Source organism: Crocodylus siamensis, chromosome 3 (assembly GCF_052110815.1).
Source record: "Crocodylus siamensis isolate JL-2025a chromosome 3, ASM5211081v1, whole genome shotgun sequence".
Classification (NCBI taxonomy): Eukaryota; Metazoa; Chordata; order Crocodylia; family Crocodylidae; genus Crocodylus; species Crocodylus siamensis.
In genome coordinates this window covers 212,359,926-212,376,434 of record NC_143397.1, presented here as the reverse complement: position 1 = coordinate 212,376,434, position 16,509 = coordinate 212,359,926, and the positions used below count along the sequence as shown (strand labels likewise).

Here is a 16,509-nt window from a genome sequence, read left to right as displayed (position 1 = left end):
TTTACATAAAAAAATCTTTGTACACAATTGATTAATTGGGTTATGCTTCAAAGGAAGGATGGAAATTAAGGGCTGGATCATCATCCCACTGAAATCAATGGGGTCTTTTTCAATAGGAGCAAAATCAAGCTCAGTCTATATCATGCCTAGAGATGGGGAAAGCCCCTTTTACCACAGAAGTGTCCTATACCTAGGTCAATATGCAGTATGTATGTGCAGTCTCTTATATCAATAGCATCCTTTCAGGTCTTTTCCCAAGTTCCCTTCTCAACCAGATTCCCTACTGGCTTCACTAGGTATTTTGGTTGCCCACAGACCATTGGGTGCATGCTAAAGTGCCCAAGTTTACAACCAGCAATGATCATGCCTTAGTTCAACCTCACAGGCTATGATACTGCCACTGTGCAAAGATTAAGGATGTACAAATTAAGGATGTACTCTGGAACACATTAAAATTGTGCCTTTTTCTCACCTCCTAAAGTCTGGTACATACCAGGTTTGTGAGTGCCCTAGATCAGTGGGGGATCAACCTTTTTGGCAGGCATGCTCCAAATTAGCCCTACATCCTCCTCAAGTGCCACTATAGTCCCCTCTTCTGCCCAATTAGCTGCTCTGCATTCTACTCTGCCCAACCTGCCACTCTGCTTTCTGCTTCCTGCCCCATCTGTTGCTAGGCTGCCTGTCTCCTCCCTGATCTGCCACATGCTATTATCCAAGTCTACCCATGTCACTTGTGGAATACATGTTGCAAGTTGCCCACCCATGATGTAGATACTTCCTGCCTATCTAAATCCTAATGGATCATCCCAGTTGTCAGGGGTCTCCAAAGCATTCTTGTGTACTAATCCCATGCTATCCCCACATTGGTCTTACATAAGGCAAATAGTGAAGAAGCCGGTGAGGTGGCTTTCTACCAAGAATAGTACATCTCAAGCAGAAAACTGAGAAGAGCAGAGCCTGGTCAAAATTTCTAACTTAGATTTCTTTGGGACCATAAAATAAAGCAGTCTGATTTTCAGAGGTGCTGAGCATTTCCATCTCCCAGTGAAGTCAGTAACAGCTGAAGGTACTCAGAACCTCTAAAACAATCAAATCTGAGATAGTGTTTCTGCGAAGTAGTTAAGCACATGCCTACCTTAGGTACACCAGCAGTCTTATGTCAACAGAACCACAAACATGATTGATCACAGTACCTTGTGGCCTAAAACTGAGATTCCTAAAATTAAAGACTACTTTTGAAAATGTGACATATATAAAAAAAAAAAGGCTAAAAATAATTAATCTCTGGGCCTTGTTAAACGTTGCACTTGAAGTTGCTCAAATGCTGATCGGTTTCAGAATTAGGTTGAGTTCTGAAGCAGTCATAACTTAAGGTTAAAAACCTCCTCTTGAGTGTCCCCCACCTGCACAGCTGTGATTTGCCACTTTATACCTGGTAAGCAGTGGCCTGACTAGGAGCTCAAGCTGTGAATTGCCATTAGAGGGCAGGTGAGCCAGAAGAAGTTCCTATCCCTGCTCTAGGTGGGGGTGTGTGAGAGATGATTTTGGGGGTAGGAAGGTGGGAACATGATACTGGAAGGTGAAGAGTTAATGGGATGGGGGTGGGTAATGAAATATGAGATAGAAATGAAATGGAGGTGGGGGATGGGTGATAAAATGAAGTCAGCCAGCCACTGAAGGATAAAATAAAAAGAAGAAAAAAAGGAAAAAGAAAAAGAAATGAAGAGGAAGAGGAAGAGGAAGTAAATTAAAGAAGGTCTCATATTTTAATAAATTGGGATTTGGAACTGGGATGTGAAGGGGAGCTAGTCATGCTTCCCAGAGTGGTTGGGAGGTGGAAGTGGTGATGTAAGGCACTTCTGAAGGAACTACTGCCTCTGTCTGTGTCCTGGGAAGGAACCTCCAGCTCATGGAGACCCAATCTGGCCCTCTACTTCAGCAGTTCCCAACTTTTTGGTTCCAGTGGCACACTTACTGGGCCTCTCCCATCCTGCGGCACACCAGATGAATGCGGAGCAGAGGGGGTGGGGGCAGGGGTGGTGAGCGGCCGGGCACAGGATGGGATGTGGGGGGGGGGGGGTGAGCAGCCAGGGGGAGGGGGCAGAGGTGTGCAGCTGAACACAGCGTGCAGATGCAAATCACTGGCTGGAGCCATGCCCCCCCATCTGTCTGTGTGTCCATGGCAGCAGCAGGTGGGGGGCATGGCTCCAGCCCAGAATTCCATGGTACGCCTAGACATGCCTCGTGGCACACTGGTTGGGAAAGGCTGCTTTGCCTTGTTCCCCCAACACTCTCCTAGACCCCACTTGTGGACTAGTCTGTGCCCTGTGACCTGGCTAGCTGGCAAGCGGTCTGCAGGCTGCTTGCATTAGGTTGCACCCCAGGAGTGAGAAGACCACACCCCTGGGAGCAGGAAGGGGAGTTGGCTTGGTGCCACAACTACCCCCTGGGCAATACAGTTCAGGGAGTGTAAAGTTTGTTCATGCAGAACAGAAGGGTGGGGGAAAGGATACTGCATGCTGGGAGCTAGAGGACTTCAACCTGGGTGGCTCATCTAGCATAACTTTAAGTCTCCTAAAGTGTGCTTAAAACTAGTATCAGGTGTTAATGAGCTCCAGGAGCCACCTAAAATTAATGTGTAACAAAGGCCTCCAGACTAACTGGTTCAGAGTTAACCATCCAGGGAACTATAGACCAGCCAGCCTTACCTCTATCCCTATGAAAATCCTTGAAAAAATTATCAAGGAACACATCTGTGGGAGCCCCGCTGGCTAATGTGATGCGGAAGGGTAACCAACATGGGTTTATAGCAGGCGGGTCCTGCCTGACTAACCTAGTTTCTTTTTATGACAAAGCCACCGAATGTTTAGATGCAGAAGTCAAGGTGGATGTTATCTATCTGGACTTCAAGAAGGCCTTTGACACAGTATCCCATACCATCCTTATGAATAAGCTGAAATTTGCCTCGGAAGACTATACGGTAGACTGGGTAGCAAACTGGCTTAAGGGTTGAACTCAGAGAGTGGTGGTGGATGGGTCAGTGTCAACCTGGAAAGATGTGTGCAGTGGAGTCCTGGTCCCAGAACTGAGCCCTGAGGTGCCGTTCAACATCTTCATCAGTGATGTGGATGAAGCAGTGGGAAGCACCCTGTCCAAATTCATGGATGACACAAAAATATGGGGTGAAGCTAACACCCTGGAGAGGAGGAACCAGATCCAGGCTGACCTCAACAGGTCGGGGAAGTGGGCAGAAAGCAACAGGATGGAATTCAATAAGGGCAAGTGCAAGGTGCTACATCTAAAGAGAAAGAACTGCCATCATACCTATAGGCTGGGGGTGACCTTCTCAGCACCATTGAGACAGAAAGAGATCTTGGAGTCACTGTTGACTCCAGGATGAACATGAGTCATCAATGTGATGAAGTAGTCAGCAGAGTCAGTCACACCTTGTCATGCATCCGTAGGTGATTCACGAATAGGTCCAGGGAGGTGATTCTCCCTCTCTGTGCGGCACTGGTCAGGCTGCAGCTGGAGTACTGTGTCCAGTTCTGGATGCCACAGTTCAAGTGGGATGCAGACAACCTGGAGAAGGCCCAAACAAGAGCCACTCGTCTGACTGGAAGCCTGCAGGGAAGGCCCTATGAGGAAAGGCTAAGGGACCTTAACCTCTCCAAGAGAAGGCTGAGAGGGGACCTTGTGGCAGCGTACAAATTCATAAGGGGAGAGCAACATGAAGTAGGTTACAATCTGTTTACCAGTACCAGGGCAGCCCCTGGAACAACCAGGAACAATGGCCATAAGCTACTGGAGAGTAGGTTTAGACTCGACATTAGAAAAAAGTTCTTTACGGTCAGGGTTGCCAGGATCTGGAATGGGCTTCTAAGGGAGGTGGTGCTCACCCCATCCTTGGGGGGTCTTCAAGAGGAGACTGGACAGGCATCTGGCTGGGATCACATGATTCCAGGTTTGGTGACCCTTTTCTTGCCTGCCAGGGGCAGGGGGTTGGACTAGATGGCCCACTGAGGTCCCTTCTGACCCTAGAATCTATAAATCTATCAAGGCAGATAGACTGGAATTACTTTTTGCCTTCTAGACAATGCAATTGAAAATGCACTCCACATTCCATTTGGCTATTAGAGTCTTTTATTGGACCTGGCTAATTGCCAGGAGATGCACAGCTTTTGTTGTTATTTTGAAGTGACTTTAACGTAAGATATACGGCTTATGCAGCTTTTATGTGGGTCCCATTATCTTTTGTGCAACTAGTGGAGTTATAAGTAGGAGAAGCTGAAACTGACAAGATAAGGGCCTTCCCAAAGATATTGATGAGGAGTGTTTTGCCATAACATTTCCCAGCTTGTTTTTTTACTTTGTTGGCCAGAAATCAAAAGGGTCTGTAACCGAGAGTTAGGAACAGCATTAATGTACAGGGCACTGACAAATGCAAAAAGGATTGCTTAGTCAAGGCAACTGTTGTTCAAGAGACAGAGGCTTTGTTTAATTTCACTTCCCTTATCAGCCAATTCAACTGAACCACTTTTTAGAAAACTGCAACATATGTACATTCACCAAAGAAAGCAAGAAGCAAAAAAATATAAACAATAAAAGTAATTAATACCATACAGAAGATCAAAGAAAGAAAACATCTAGAGTCAAATCCTGAGGTTATTATTTAGTCTTTTGTTAGGGAAAAAAACCCTTCCACCTAGTCATGACCACTTCTTCCTATAGAACTCCCCAAAATGAGGGTTTTGGCATAAGGAATATGTAGTTTTTTAAAAGAAAGCAGTGTCTCAAGTTAGGCAACTAAATCTATTTTGGAAGCATGGTATTAAAAAAGTTGTACACGGACTTAATTTTGTTCCCAGTAGGAGTTTATGAGCAAAGTCAGGCTGCTACTGAATAGTTTTAAAAAATGTCATTTCACAAACTTCAGTAGCACTGCTCACTTAAAATTTGGCAGGTGCTTAGTAATTTACTGAATAGAACTCCAACAGCCCAGAAAGAAAACAGAGAATTACACTGTGAAATAGAATAAAAACAAAAGCACAGATATTTTGCTTTTTTAAGTTTAAAAAAATGAAATAAACCTTTACAACAAACACCAGCTTGTTTTGAACTAAAATGGAAAATGGGTAAACATTTAAGTGGATCACTTACATTGATCTCCATGCTGCCACAGCTAGACTGCTGCTGATACTTGAGCTAATTAATTCAAAGGTAGGCAGTGATGCCTAACATAGATACACCCACAGCTTTATTTGTCATGTTGCGCTGAATATCCAGAAATAAAAGAATCCCACATTAATGTGATGTTTGGGTATACAGAGTAGACAGTTGCATAATATCATGGCTAAAATTAAAACTAAACCTATGTTTAAGCGACCAAGTATCCTAATTGAGGACCACATGCACCAACACTGCTGTCCTTCAGCTGCATGTAGTGCCAGGCTCAGCTGGGAACAGTGGCAGCAACAGTGGTAGAGGGTTGGGTTTCCCTTTCCAGAGTCCATTCCCAATGGGGGCACCCCAGGGTGGGGTGAGTAGGGAACTAGTGCAGGACAGAGGAATCTACCTGTCACTGCTGCAGTCCCCAGCCTGAGCCTGGCACCCTGTGTAGCTGCATCCTGCAGCCACCCCTCTGTCCGTCAACTCCCATAAGGTGAGGAGGAGTAGTTTTGGGGCTCAGCCAGTGACAGTGGTGCCAGGAGGAAGGCCCCTTCTTCCTGGACCTGCTCCCTGCCTTGCCCCATGTTCTGTCTTCCACAGGCCTGGGGATCCCATGGTCTGAGTGCGACATACTGCATCTCTCTTTACCAAACCCTAGATATACTCATAGTATAGCCTGAACCAATCTAATGAATCAAGTCAGCCCTGGAGAAATTTCACTTGATTATATCAATAGAAGAAGCAGGATATCCTTAACAATTCAGCACCTAATCCTATTTCCACTGCATACAATAGCAAAACACATCACATTGACTTCAATATGACCAGAATGTATCAACCATGGTTAGTGGGGGGGGGGTATTTGAAAATTGTCACAGCATGTTAGGAAAAATAGATGTGAGATACACGAGTCACACAAGTCAAAGAATGTCCTAAACAGAACATAGGAGAGAGATTGCAACAAAAAGTTTGAGGTCCTGTTTTTCATTATGCCACTGTTAGGTACTGTGCTTTAATCAATAAAATGAACTGAATTTGGAGACCTGACTTATTTTACATATTTCTTGTCTAGGTGATTCCTGGGTGAAAATATTTTAACACACAAGAAAATTTGCTGGAAAATGGAATTCCAGGAAACTAAAAATATTAAAAAATTCAGATCTAATTTGACAAATTTTGGCTGAAAAAATAGGGGGATTTAAATAACGTTACTTTCTGCATTAAATGTTTTTGCATTTCCAAAATAAATGTTTGGACTTTGTTGAAATGGAGTGTCTCACTTTAAAGGTGATGTAAATTTTTGAAGGTTAAACATGGTTAAATAACTTGGGGTGGGGGGAATGAAAACATTTCATTTGATCCAAAATGAAATATTTTAGATGATGCAAAATCATTTTTTTCAGAATGGGTTTCTTCATTTCACTGTTCCCTCCCCACAGATCCTGCCCCAACCAAAAAAAAAAATAGATGCAGTTCAGCTTGAACCAGTTTTCAATGTTTAGCTGCTAAACTGGAAAATCTATTGTTGATCCATCTCTACTTGTCTATGCTGTGAAGCTGCAGGGGCAGAGAGAAATGGAAGAAAATATTTTTCTCTAACAAGAAACTGCTTAGATGTCTTTAACACTCTTTGAACCTGAATCTCGTCTCCAAGCTGGGATTAAAACCTTCATAAAATGTATGGCAGCCTAAGAACTAAATCCTGCATAAGGACCCTTCATCCTATTCACTCCTCCAGCACTCTCACCTCTGTGGAAGCAGCATAGAATGATGCCCCCTTACCACTCAAAGGAGTGCTAGGTAAAAGGGAGGCTTATCTAATGTACTGATCTACACAGTATCATTCTGGTCTATTGAGTATGGACTATATCATCTAGATACCTCACTGAAAAATACTTATACTTAAGTCAACAACCATATCACATATGGTTTGAAAGACCACCCTATGGAATCATTCTCCAATTCCTGACCTAGAGGGTGTAACCACCAAAGCTTGTCTTTCCTTGCCACATGTCTCAGGGCAGGATGTTGCTATGAGTCAAAATATGTAAAATCTTGATGTTCTTTGGTGTCTTTTCCTTGAAAGAGTTCCATGTTCCACACAAAGATAATCATCTTCAGATCTGCCATATCCTCAAAGGAATGATCTTTAAGTGGTGAAAGTAAAAGAATAATAAAAATGTGTTGCAGTCTTCTCTCAGAGGGCCTGAAACTCCCTGGCAGATGCAAAAGGCAAGAAAATTTATAGCCACATGGTGTGCTGAAAGCTCTAGCTGAGTATTTTCACAGCTAACCTATGAGTTCATCTCCTCTCCAAACAAAAATGCCATAATACGTGTATTCAGAAATAATTCAAACAATTAAGACTAACCAAAGCTTCTATTTTGTGATAAAACAACATTCCTTTCACAGCTGTAAATTTTAAAGTCTCTTTAGACATTCTGCTTTACTACAAGAATTATTTCTGTATCTTATGCTTTGCATGCGTTTTTAGATGCAGGAAGACAGAAAAAAAATCTTCCTCCCCTATTAGATCTATAAGCCCCTTCAATAATTGAGATTTTTGCCGCTTTTTCATCCTCTATTTTCAACAGAAAGATAAAATGATAATCGCCTATGAGAAGGCGGAATGGTTGCAGGGTCACTTACTCTTTCCATGGTGAAGCTGCCAAGATGCTACCATAAAAGAGTTCCTAACACTCTCAGGGAGCAAGAGAAATAGCACACGAGCACTCCTTCTAAATGCACATCATCCCAGAGCAGATGTGCCTGACAGCACAAGAGAGCAACTACAGGTGCAGACAAAAGAGACCATTTTTGCTTGACCTGGCCACAGAAAGCAGTCTGTAGCTGTAACCAAACACAAGTGCACAGCTGCAAACAGTTTCAAAAATGACCGATTGGGTGAAAAGCATGAGGCATCAGATAAAAATGTTTCAAAATGTAATATCTTCTGTAACTTGTGTCTGCGGAGCTCCCTGCCTGTCACTGTTTTCAGAATGGGAGTGGGGAAAGGGAATGGAGGGAGATCAGTCTGAAGGTTTTTCAACCTCCCCCCCCCCATCACCGAGGATGAGGTGGGTGTATTGGAGCCCCCCTGTAGTGGGAGGCTCCAATTCACCCACCCCACACTTCCGCACCAGCTCAGGAGCCCCAAGAATGAGCTTCCCCCGCTGCCTTTCCCGCCTCATTCTAAAAACAGCGAGCACTGGCAGAGAGCTGTGACAGTTGCTGTGGTAACCTGGGTGCAGACTCCCAGCCCACAGGTAGACTCTCCTCCCCCTGGAACCAACAGTGAACTTCTGTTTGGTCTGGAGTAGTGTTGCAACTCAGAACACGGCAGAAATCCATCTGAGTTACAGCTGGGAGCTGCACTTCTGTCTGCACCCTCGGAGATGGACAAACTATACCTCTATATAGTTGATTGGAAGCAACTATACTAATAGCTTCCAATCAACAAACTTACTTCAGCAACCCTATACATCAAATCCTGACCCAAAATGGCAAAACTTCCTTGGCCTTCCGCGGGCCAGGAGTTTACTCTATGCCTTATACCAACATTAATGGCTCTGCCCTCAGGCACTCCTTCTTCACTTTGCCCTTCATAGTATAGCTTTCTATACAACTAGCCCCTAATTTGGAACGTTCATGAATTTAAATGAAACTGGGATGCTTTTTTTTTCCTTCTTATTACCACTTTCAAGGTTAAAATTATTTGATGAAAACTTTTTTAAACACTTTCAGTTCAGTTTAAGTGGTCCAGACTATGAATGCGAACAGGGCCTTCCTCCTGAACTAGTTTGCTGCTGACAAATGGGCTGTGTTTCCCCCCTGTTCCCACCTGCCCAACAAGACACAGCCCTGTTTGCCTTGCATCTAATTCCTATCCTCATTTGGCAAGCCCAAATCTAAAGATCACATTAAAAAACTATAAATCTAATATAATCCCTAGAATTGCAGTCTGATCCATAGTAGGAACACACACGTGCATGGACTCCAACAGAGCAATCCTGCAGCTCCCCCACTGGCACAGAAACAGTTTGGCAGACAGTGATGGCAACAGCAGCAGCATCTGACATTTCTGGAGGGCAGATTGATTAACATTTTAAAATTAAAGAGCGCATCATGATTAGCAAGCATGAAAATAACAATAATTTGGTTATTTAAATCAGCAATAATATGAAAAGGATTATGACATTTTAGAATTAACAAAATACTTAAATACAGTGATCCACTGATATTAGTTTTAAGGACTTGTTTGATAGGTCATAAACGAAAGGTACAGGGTCAATGTTATCCTAGATGGAATTCTAGTGACTTAGCTGAAAGGTTTGGTCCACAGATAAGGAAATGGAAACAACCAAGTTCTCAATACAACTTACTCATGTGCTTAACTTTAGTCACTATTTCAGCAGGAGTGTTCAAAGAACATGACCCATATTCTACTAAAATCAATGAAAGGTTTCTTATTGACGTAGGGTACATACAAGTATTATATATACACTGATCTAACCAGAGTGAGGTCAATCTAAATGTTCACTTGTGCAGGCATTCACAGGGTTTAAAATGGCCCCAAAATGACACACTTATTTAGATTGAGAAAGGGTTCACCCAATTTAGGAAGGGGTTAATGCAACCTAGGGAATACCTGGATGTATTTGCAGCACAGCCCTGGGCTGTACTGTTCCTAACCAACCCCCTTCCCTAACTCCTACCCTGATGGGGCTATTTTTAGCCCTCCAACCCTCCCGCAGACTGGGCAACTGTGGACCCCCTACAGATCCACCAAACCCTCCTGGACCCACCAGACTCCCCCATGAATCCAGAAGCCCACCATGGACCCACCAGCCCTATCCCCACCTCAATTTACTTACCATGGGCTGCCCATTCTGCTCCCAGCAGCAGCCAACAGCTGCATGCACTGACCCCAGGCTAGGTTTAGGTGTCTTAAAGTAAGATGCTTAAGCCTAGACCAAGTACAACAAGCATTTGTTCACATCCTTGGTGGCCACTGGATAAGGTTGCCAATTAATAAAGTTAAGCATGTTTCTTAATGGAAAGACTTGGCAGGACCAGTCTTATATTTTTCAGGTTCTTAGCCATCCAATATTTTAGTAAAAGCATACTATAGGTGTGGCTTGGGTTGAAAAACATACAATATTCAAACAAATATTCAGCTTATCTATTATTATCTACATAACAACAGTGTGCTGAGCTGTGAAGCTCAGTTGTCCTACAGAACTTTCAATCTAAATAGACAAAATATCAACACTAAAGGGAAGCAGAATTTTGTTTAAAGTATTGTTGACAGTCACTAAATTTTAGCACAGTTTATCAGTAAATCTTAATTCTGTTATAATTTTCCCCATAGATTAAAGCCATTATTTGGAATATCGTCTCTTCCTAAATCCTTGTTTAAATATCAAAAGGCAAAAAGACTGATTCCGCTCATAACACTTACATCTTCTTGAGTATCCCTATTAACATATCCATTTTCCCTTTGAACTCAGGAGATTCACACCAGATCTTTTTGGGACTTCTGATCTTTTTAAGATAGACACTTATATTGTGAGAATTTTCATCCACTGGTTCACTGAAAAGTACCCTAAAAACAGAGGAGAGACAAGTTTGATCAGACCACTACATTACATGACAAATGGACTTAGGATAATTACATTTCTACCTAAAGTTACTGGATGCTATGGCAGGACACAAGAGACCTTAAGAAAGAGATTTTCTTCCTTGCCAACCAGCACAGTTTTGTGATTGTTCAAGATGTTTAAGTGAAGTATTTTTTTTTTTTTAGGAAAGATTAATCAAGTAAAAATGAAGGTGACATAGTTACAGAGCTTGGATCTTCTCCCCCAACCCACTCCCCACTCCTTTCACTTTTTGGTCTCTCTGTGATAGCCCAATTAACTTCACTTCTCACAGGATGGAAATCTGTAGTTTTCCCTTTTCAACACACAACTTTTTGCTGCTGTACCCCAGTTCACAGCCATATTTACTCAGAGACCCCTTTGAACTTAGCCTCTACAGATTTCATTTTGCGAACTATGGCCAATAGAGAAATGCAGTAACTCTGAACAGCTTCTTCAAATAACGCATTAATTTTATCCATATGGACGTAACAGTCATAAGGAAGGTTAAAACAATAAAAGACCTACTTTAATATGTCTTTCTTACAACTTAGTGGGCACATCTACACATACTTTTAATGCAATTAAATAAACTCCAGCACAGTTCCCACTGGAGCTTATTGCTCTCAAGCACCGTATTTACACATATGCCTGGGATCACAGCACATTGAGCCAGGTCAGGGGAGCCCCGGCTGGCAGAGGACCCAGGGGCTAGCCTGGCAACCCAGGGCTGCTCCAACCCAGCTCAATATGCTGTGGAGGGACTGGCTGAGGCACAAGGGTGCACCAGTGCAGGACCAGCTGGCAGGCAGCCCTTGCACTGAAACACCTTCATGCCCCAGCCAGTCCCATCTGCAACTATACATACATTGCAGTGCATTAAATAATGCTGCTGCAGGATAGTACTTATGTTTACAAGTACTAATATACAGTAGTATTTATGAATTTACTGTGGCCTAATATAGCCACATGTGTAGACAGTGAATGCATCTACTTGATCAGCAGACTGCACAATAATTGGCATTACTACACAGTACCATACTGGCATGTTTTTTTCAGATTCTACTGTGCAGTAGCAACGAGTTACTGCGCAGTAGCATTGCATCAGGCAGTAGCATCCTGTCATTGCTTGTTGCTGCTGTGCAGCAGCATCTCATGTAGATGTGCCCCCTGAAACTCTACTGAGGAGCTAATTAGACAACTGCAGTAAACATGTCATGTAGATGAACCCAGTATTTCCCTTAAAGGTTAGGCAGGCCCAACTTAACGAATTTCCACCACCTGTGGGGACGGGATTTCCCTTTCCCTAAACGTAAAGTTGCACACATTACACTTAAACCATCCAAAATCTGTGGAATGTTAAGTGGCGTTAAAGTTAGAGCATTCTGTGAGCAGTCACATTAAAACTTAATGCTGTTTATTTCCTGCATAGGTCAGACTTGCCACTAGAGGGGTGGTGAGCAGCGGGTGTGGCTAGGAGCCAGGATATCTAAGGCTTTTTAACATATGTAAGCGCTGCAGTGTTGGGTGCTTTGAAAAGTGCCTGGCGCTGTGGTGCATGCAGTTGTATAAGTGCACTTTTGGACTAAAACACCTCAGAGGTGCTTTAGTTTAAAAGTACCCCACCACCATTTTCTGTGCACTGATGCACATTTCACCACTTACCCAACTGCACATGGCACAGCATGATACGCATCAGGTCATGTACAGAGCAGACTCAATTAATCTCCGGCACATTGTGAGACAAAAAGGTACATGTATAAATGCCCCTAGGCTCTATTCCTGCTCATAGGGGGGAAAGGGAGGGGAGAGCTGGGAGCTGTGCATCCTGGGCTGCTGGAGGAATGCAGATTGCTTGCTTTTATTTCCATGAAGCAGAGTGAAGTTCCCCCAACACAAACTAGGTAACACAACCCGAAGTTTAGCCTTGCCTGTAGTGGGGCAACTTTGAGACATTCACAAAGCACTTAGCACAAGTTAGTAAGCTTTAACATGCAGACACTTGCATTCTAACTGCCTTTAGTATAGTCGAAGTATAACATATAACTTCATCATAAATACCAGGATGCGTCTTTTCTCTTTACAATTTCATCTGGTAAACCCACCAGCAGGTGAGAATAAACCATTAAAAAGAACAATCCAGTCATCATCTTTAAAATATTAATAAATAACTGGCTGTCTGAAGCCATTACACTCCTGAGGAGATGCAAGATATGCCCTCTCTACCCCCCAAGTTTGAACCCTCTAGCAAACAATATAAGAACAATCAAATGAAAAAAGTGTTAAAATATAGCTAAAAAAAAGGTATCTATCCTTTTCTTAATGGGATAGATTTTGCACGGAATTGTAGCGTACCAAAACAGTCCTAAAAAGAAGCAATGAAAAGCAAAGTAATACATGAAGTAAGAATGATGAAAAACAGCAGATACAGTGTCAGTAAACCAGGGATAACTAGCTAAAGTCAAGAGCTGGAAAAAGGAGATAATGTCCGTATAGCAAACCCTTCAGAGGATAAAGGAACTTTCAAATTAAGATATTATAAACATTGTATGTATAGATTGTGAACATAATATATTAAAATTAGGAGATAAACACCAAATATAAAATCTGTTCATCCACTGCATCTTTCTGTCACTAATGTAACATTTTATTCAAATCTAGGATGGTCCTGAATTTAAGATGACCCCTTCAATAATCATATTCCACACAGGGAAATTTTTTAATTTGGTATAATTTTTAAAAACAGATCTACTGATAAAAACTATAGCAATACCTGTAAAACATAATTTCAACATTAGCTTTAATTCAATTCAAACATTAATTTAACTTTATCTATATTAGGTTCTGTCAAGAATGTGGTGAGTCCTACTCCTTTCTTGGATCCTACAAATTAGGACTGGTCACTTTCACACTCTTCACTTCAATCTCTTCACTGTTCTCATCTTTTCCCTCATCTATCCACAAATCAGTATGTTCAGTTCCATCCATGGCATTAGATATACAGCACTTCTTGAAGCCTTTAATAATGGATTCTGAAGATAACCTGCCCCAGGAAATCAGAATCCATTGGCAAAGCAGTGCTATGGTTTGCTTCTCAATCCTCCCACCAGGTAGAAGCACATAGTTTCTGCCACGAGCCAGTCTCACTACTGACACTGTAAATGATCCTTAAAGGGCTTATTCACTATGGGCTCCTATACATATGCAGGAAGTCTGCTCCAGTGTGCTGGAAATCCAGAGTGTCGGAGCAGACTCAATTAATGAAGTCTGTTGGAGTGCAAAATTAAAGCACTCCAGTAGACTCTAGTGTCGTGTGTATCAGTGTCCCCAAGCTGAAAAATGATGGCGGGGCCCTCTGAACTAAAGCTCTTCCAATGAGCTTTAGTTCAAAGGGCTCCACCACCATTTTTCAGTGCAAGGATGCTGATACACATGACACTCATGCACATTTAATTAGCATAGCTCAATAATTAATGTGCCCTCTCCCCCCCACCCCCACACACCTCCCAGAGCACTTATGAAAATGCCCTATGACATCCAGTACTTGGAGTTGAGGTGTTATACTAGCAGGTATGACTACAAGATCAGAATTCCTTGACTGAATTTTTGCTTTCACATCTGATGTTAAATGCCCTCTGATTGAATCTAACACTAATATTTTTAGCAGTGCTCCAGGTCTCCATTTCCACACAATGTCTAACCTGTCATTCATCAGTTCCTGTGACACCCATCCTTGTTCCAGGCACCTAACCACTGTTCCTGGTGATAACTTTTCTTTTGGAAGACTTCTACATTTCAAAATCACAAAGGGTGGCAATTTTCTCCCATCTGCTAATACTGCTAACATCACTGCAATTCACAACTTTTCATTCCTGTACTTTTCATAATTATGGATTGTGCCTTTCTCATGAATGGTGACATTACTCGGAATGCCAAAATAGACTGGAGTCTCATCAGCTTTACCTATCTGGCCCAGTAGATAATCATGAGTTCCACACAGCCCAACAATGTATCCCTGGAATTCAGCGAGTTCTTTGCTGCAGTCTGATGGTAACCTTTGTGCAAGTAATGTTCTTCATCTCAGAGCTAAGCCACTAAGTTGCATCATTTGGATACAATGCCCACTATTTGCTTTGAATTTTCGAAGGGGAAAGTTCAATTCCTTTGCTATTTCTAATGCTATGAGTTGAAGCACTTCGCAGGTGACTGGCATTCCCTCCTTTCTCTTTTTTTCAATACATTTGAGAACTTGCTTATCAATTTCAGGAAAGCAACTTTTGTTTGGACACCCAAATGTTTTCTGTGTGGACTCAACATTCTCAAGTTTTCCTTTTAATTGTCTCCCCTTGATGCACATTCGCTTCAGTAACATTATACTTCCTTCTTGCCTCACAATTATTTGTTTTTTCCACTATCTGTCGGGGACCGGGCCCCAAGGTCACGGTGGGCCAAGGTTCAGAACGAACAGGCGGGATTAGCGGCGAGGAGTCTGAGTGGTATGGGACATGTGTGGTTTCAAAAACAGATAGCTTTTATTTTCACTTACGCTACAAGATGATGAAGCGTAGGTAGCGGACTTGCTTCTTCAGTTACAGAATTGACAAATGAACAAATAAACAAAGGTGTCTGTCGGTTCACGGGGTTCCCGAGCCAAGCCCTTGCTTTCTAGCCCAGAGGCTAGGTGCGGCTGCCCGACTCGATAGTCCCAGAACTGGTCGACAGCTCATAAAAGGGAACAACGAACAACTGTAACACGTTGTCGGTGATGGACGAATGAGGTAAGGTGAATGGTCAATGAGATGAACAAGGAGAGAACGTGGGTGAAGCCAGGTTGGTAACAGCAATGATAATGATGCCAAGGATAAGCCGGGTGCGTAGTCGGTGAGGTTGGAATAAAGGTCGGTACCAGGTAAACAAGACGTAGACGAAATCAATCAGTCGAAGATGGGCTGTAAGCCACGACCGTGGGGAGACCAGTGGAGCTCTGTGATCAAACCAGGGCTCTGGGCCTAAAGGCTTTCCTGAGGAGCAGTCCCTGCAATAGCAGCCTCTGCTCTCAGGTTGGGTCTGGTCTCCACCGTGGGCAGAAACTTACAAGCCTTTTATATGATTTTGGTGGCCAATCAGGTAGCTTTCTTCATAGAAGTTTCTGGTTGAATTATGTCATGCTTTGTGTAAGACTGAGCATGGGCAGGGTGTCAGTTTAGATTTCCTCATGGCAGACCCATGATTGACAAGCCAGAGGTCGCACAGGGGACACGTACTGGGCATGCTTGTCAGCCCTCTGGGGATTTTCCATGGCCTGTCTGCGCATGTCAACACTTTAACTCTGTGTTATCCAGCATTACATACAAATTTGGTTTTGACACTATCATTTATAACCTTAATTTTAAAGTTTGTTTCATAGCTGCCTCATTCTTTTGGTATCTTCACATTTGTACCACTACTTCCTTTATTTTCTACATGGTCTGTCATGGAGGTTTTCCTGCCACTGCTCACCCCACAGAATTTACCATGAGATTCCATGGTTTTAAACTTTGGCCACTGAGTGGGTGATCAGGCCTGTAATTTGCTGCTTTCCTTGCTACTTTGCCAGCTGCTCCCCTGCCACCTGCCCCTCCACTGGATGCCTTGCTGCCACTTGCCCTGCTGCTATCAGTGCCTTGCTATAAACAGGTCCCCTCACCACTGCTAACTGGAG

At 42.9% G+C, this 16,509-nt stretch overlaps 1 pseudogene; it reads right to left on the bottom strand.

The window, feature by feature from the left end:
* Window positions 1-339: 339 nt before the first annotated feature.
* On the bottom strand, window positions 340-412 carry LOC149869422 (U4 spliceosomal RNA; annotated as a pseudogene).
* Window positions 413-16,509: the final 16,097 nt, after the last annotated feature.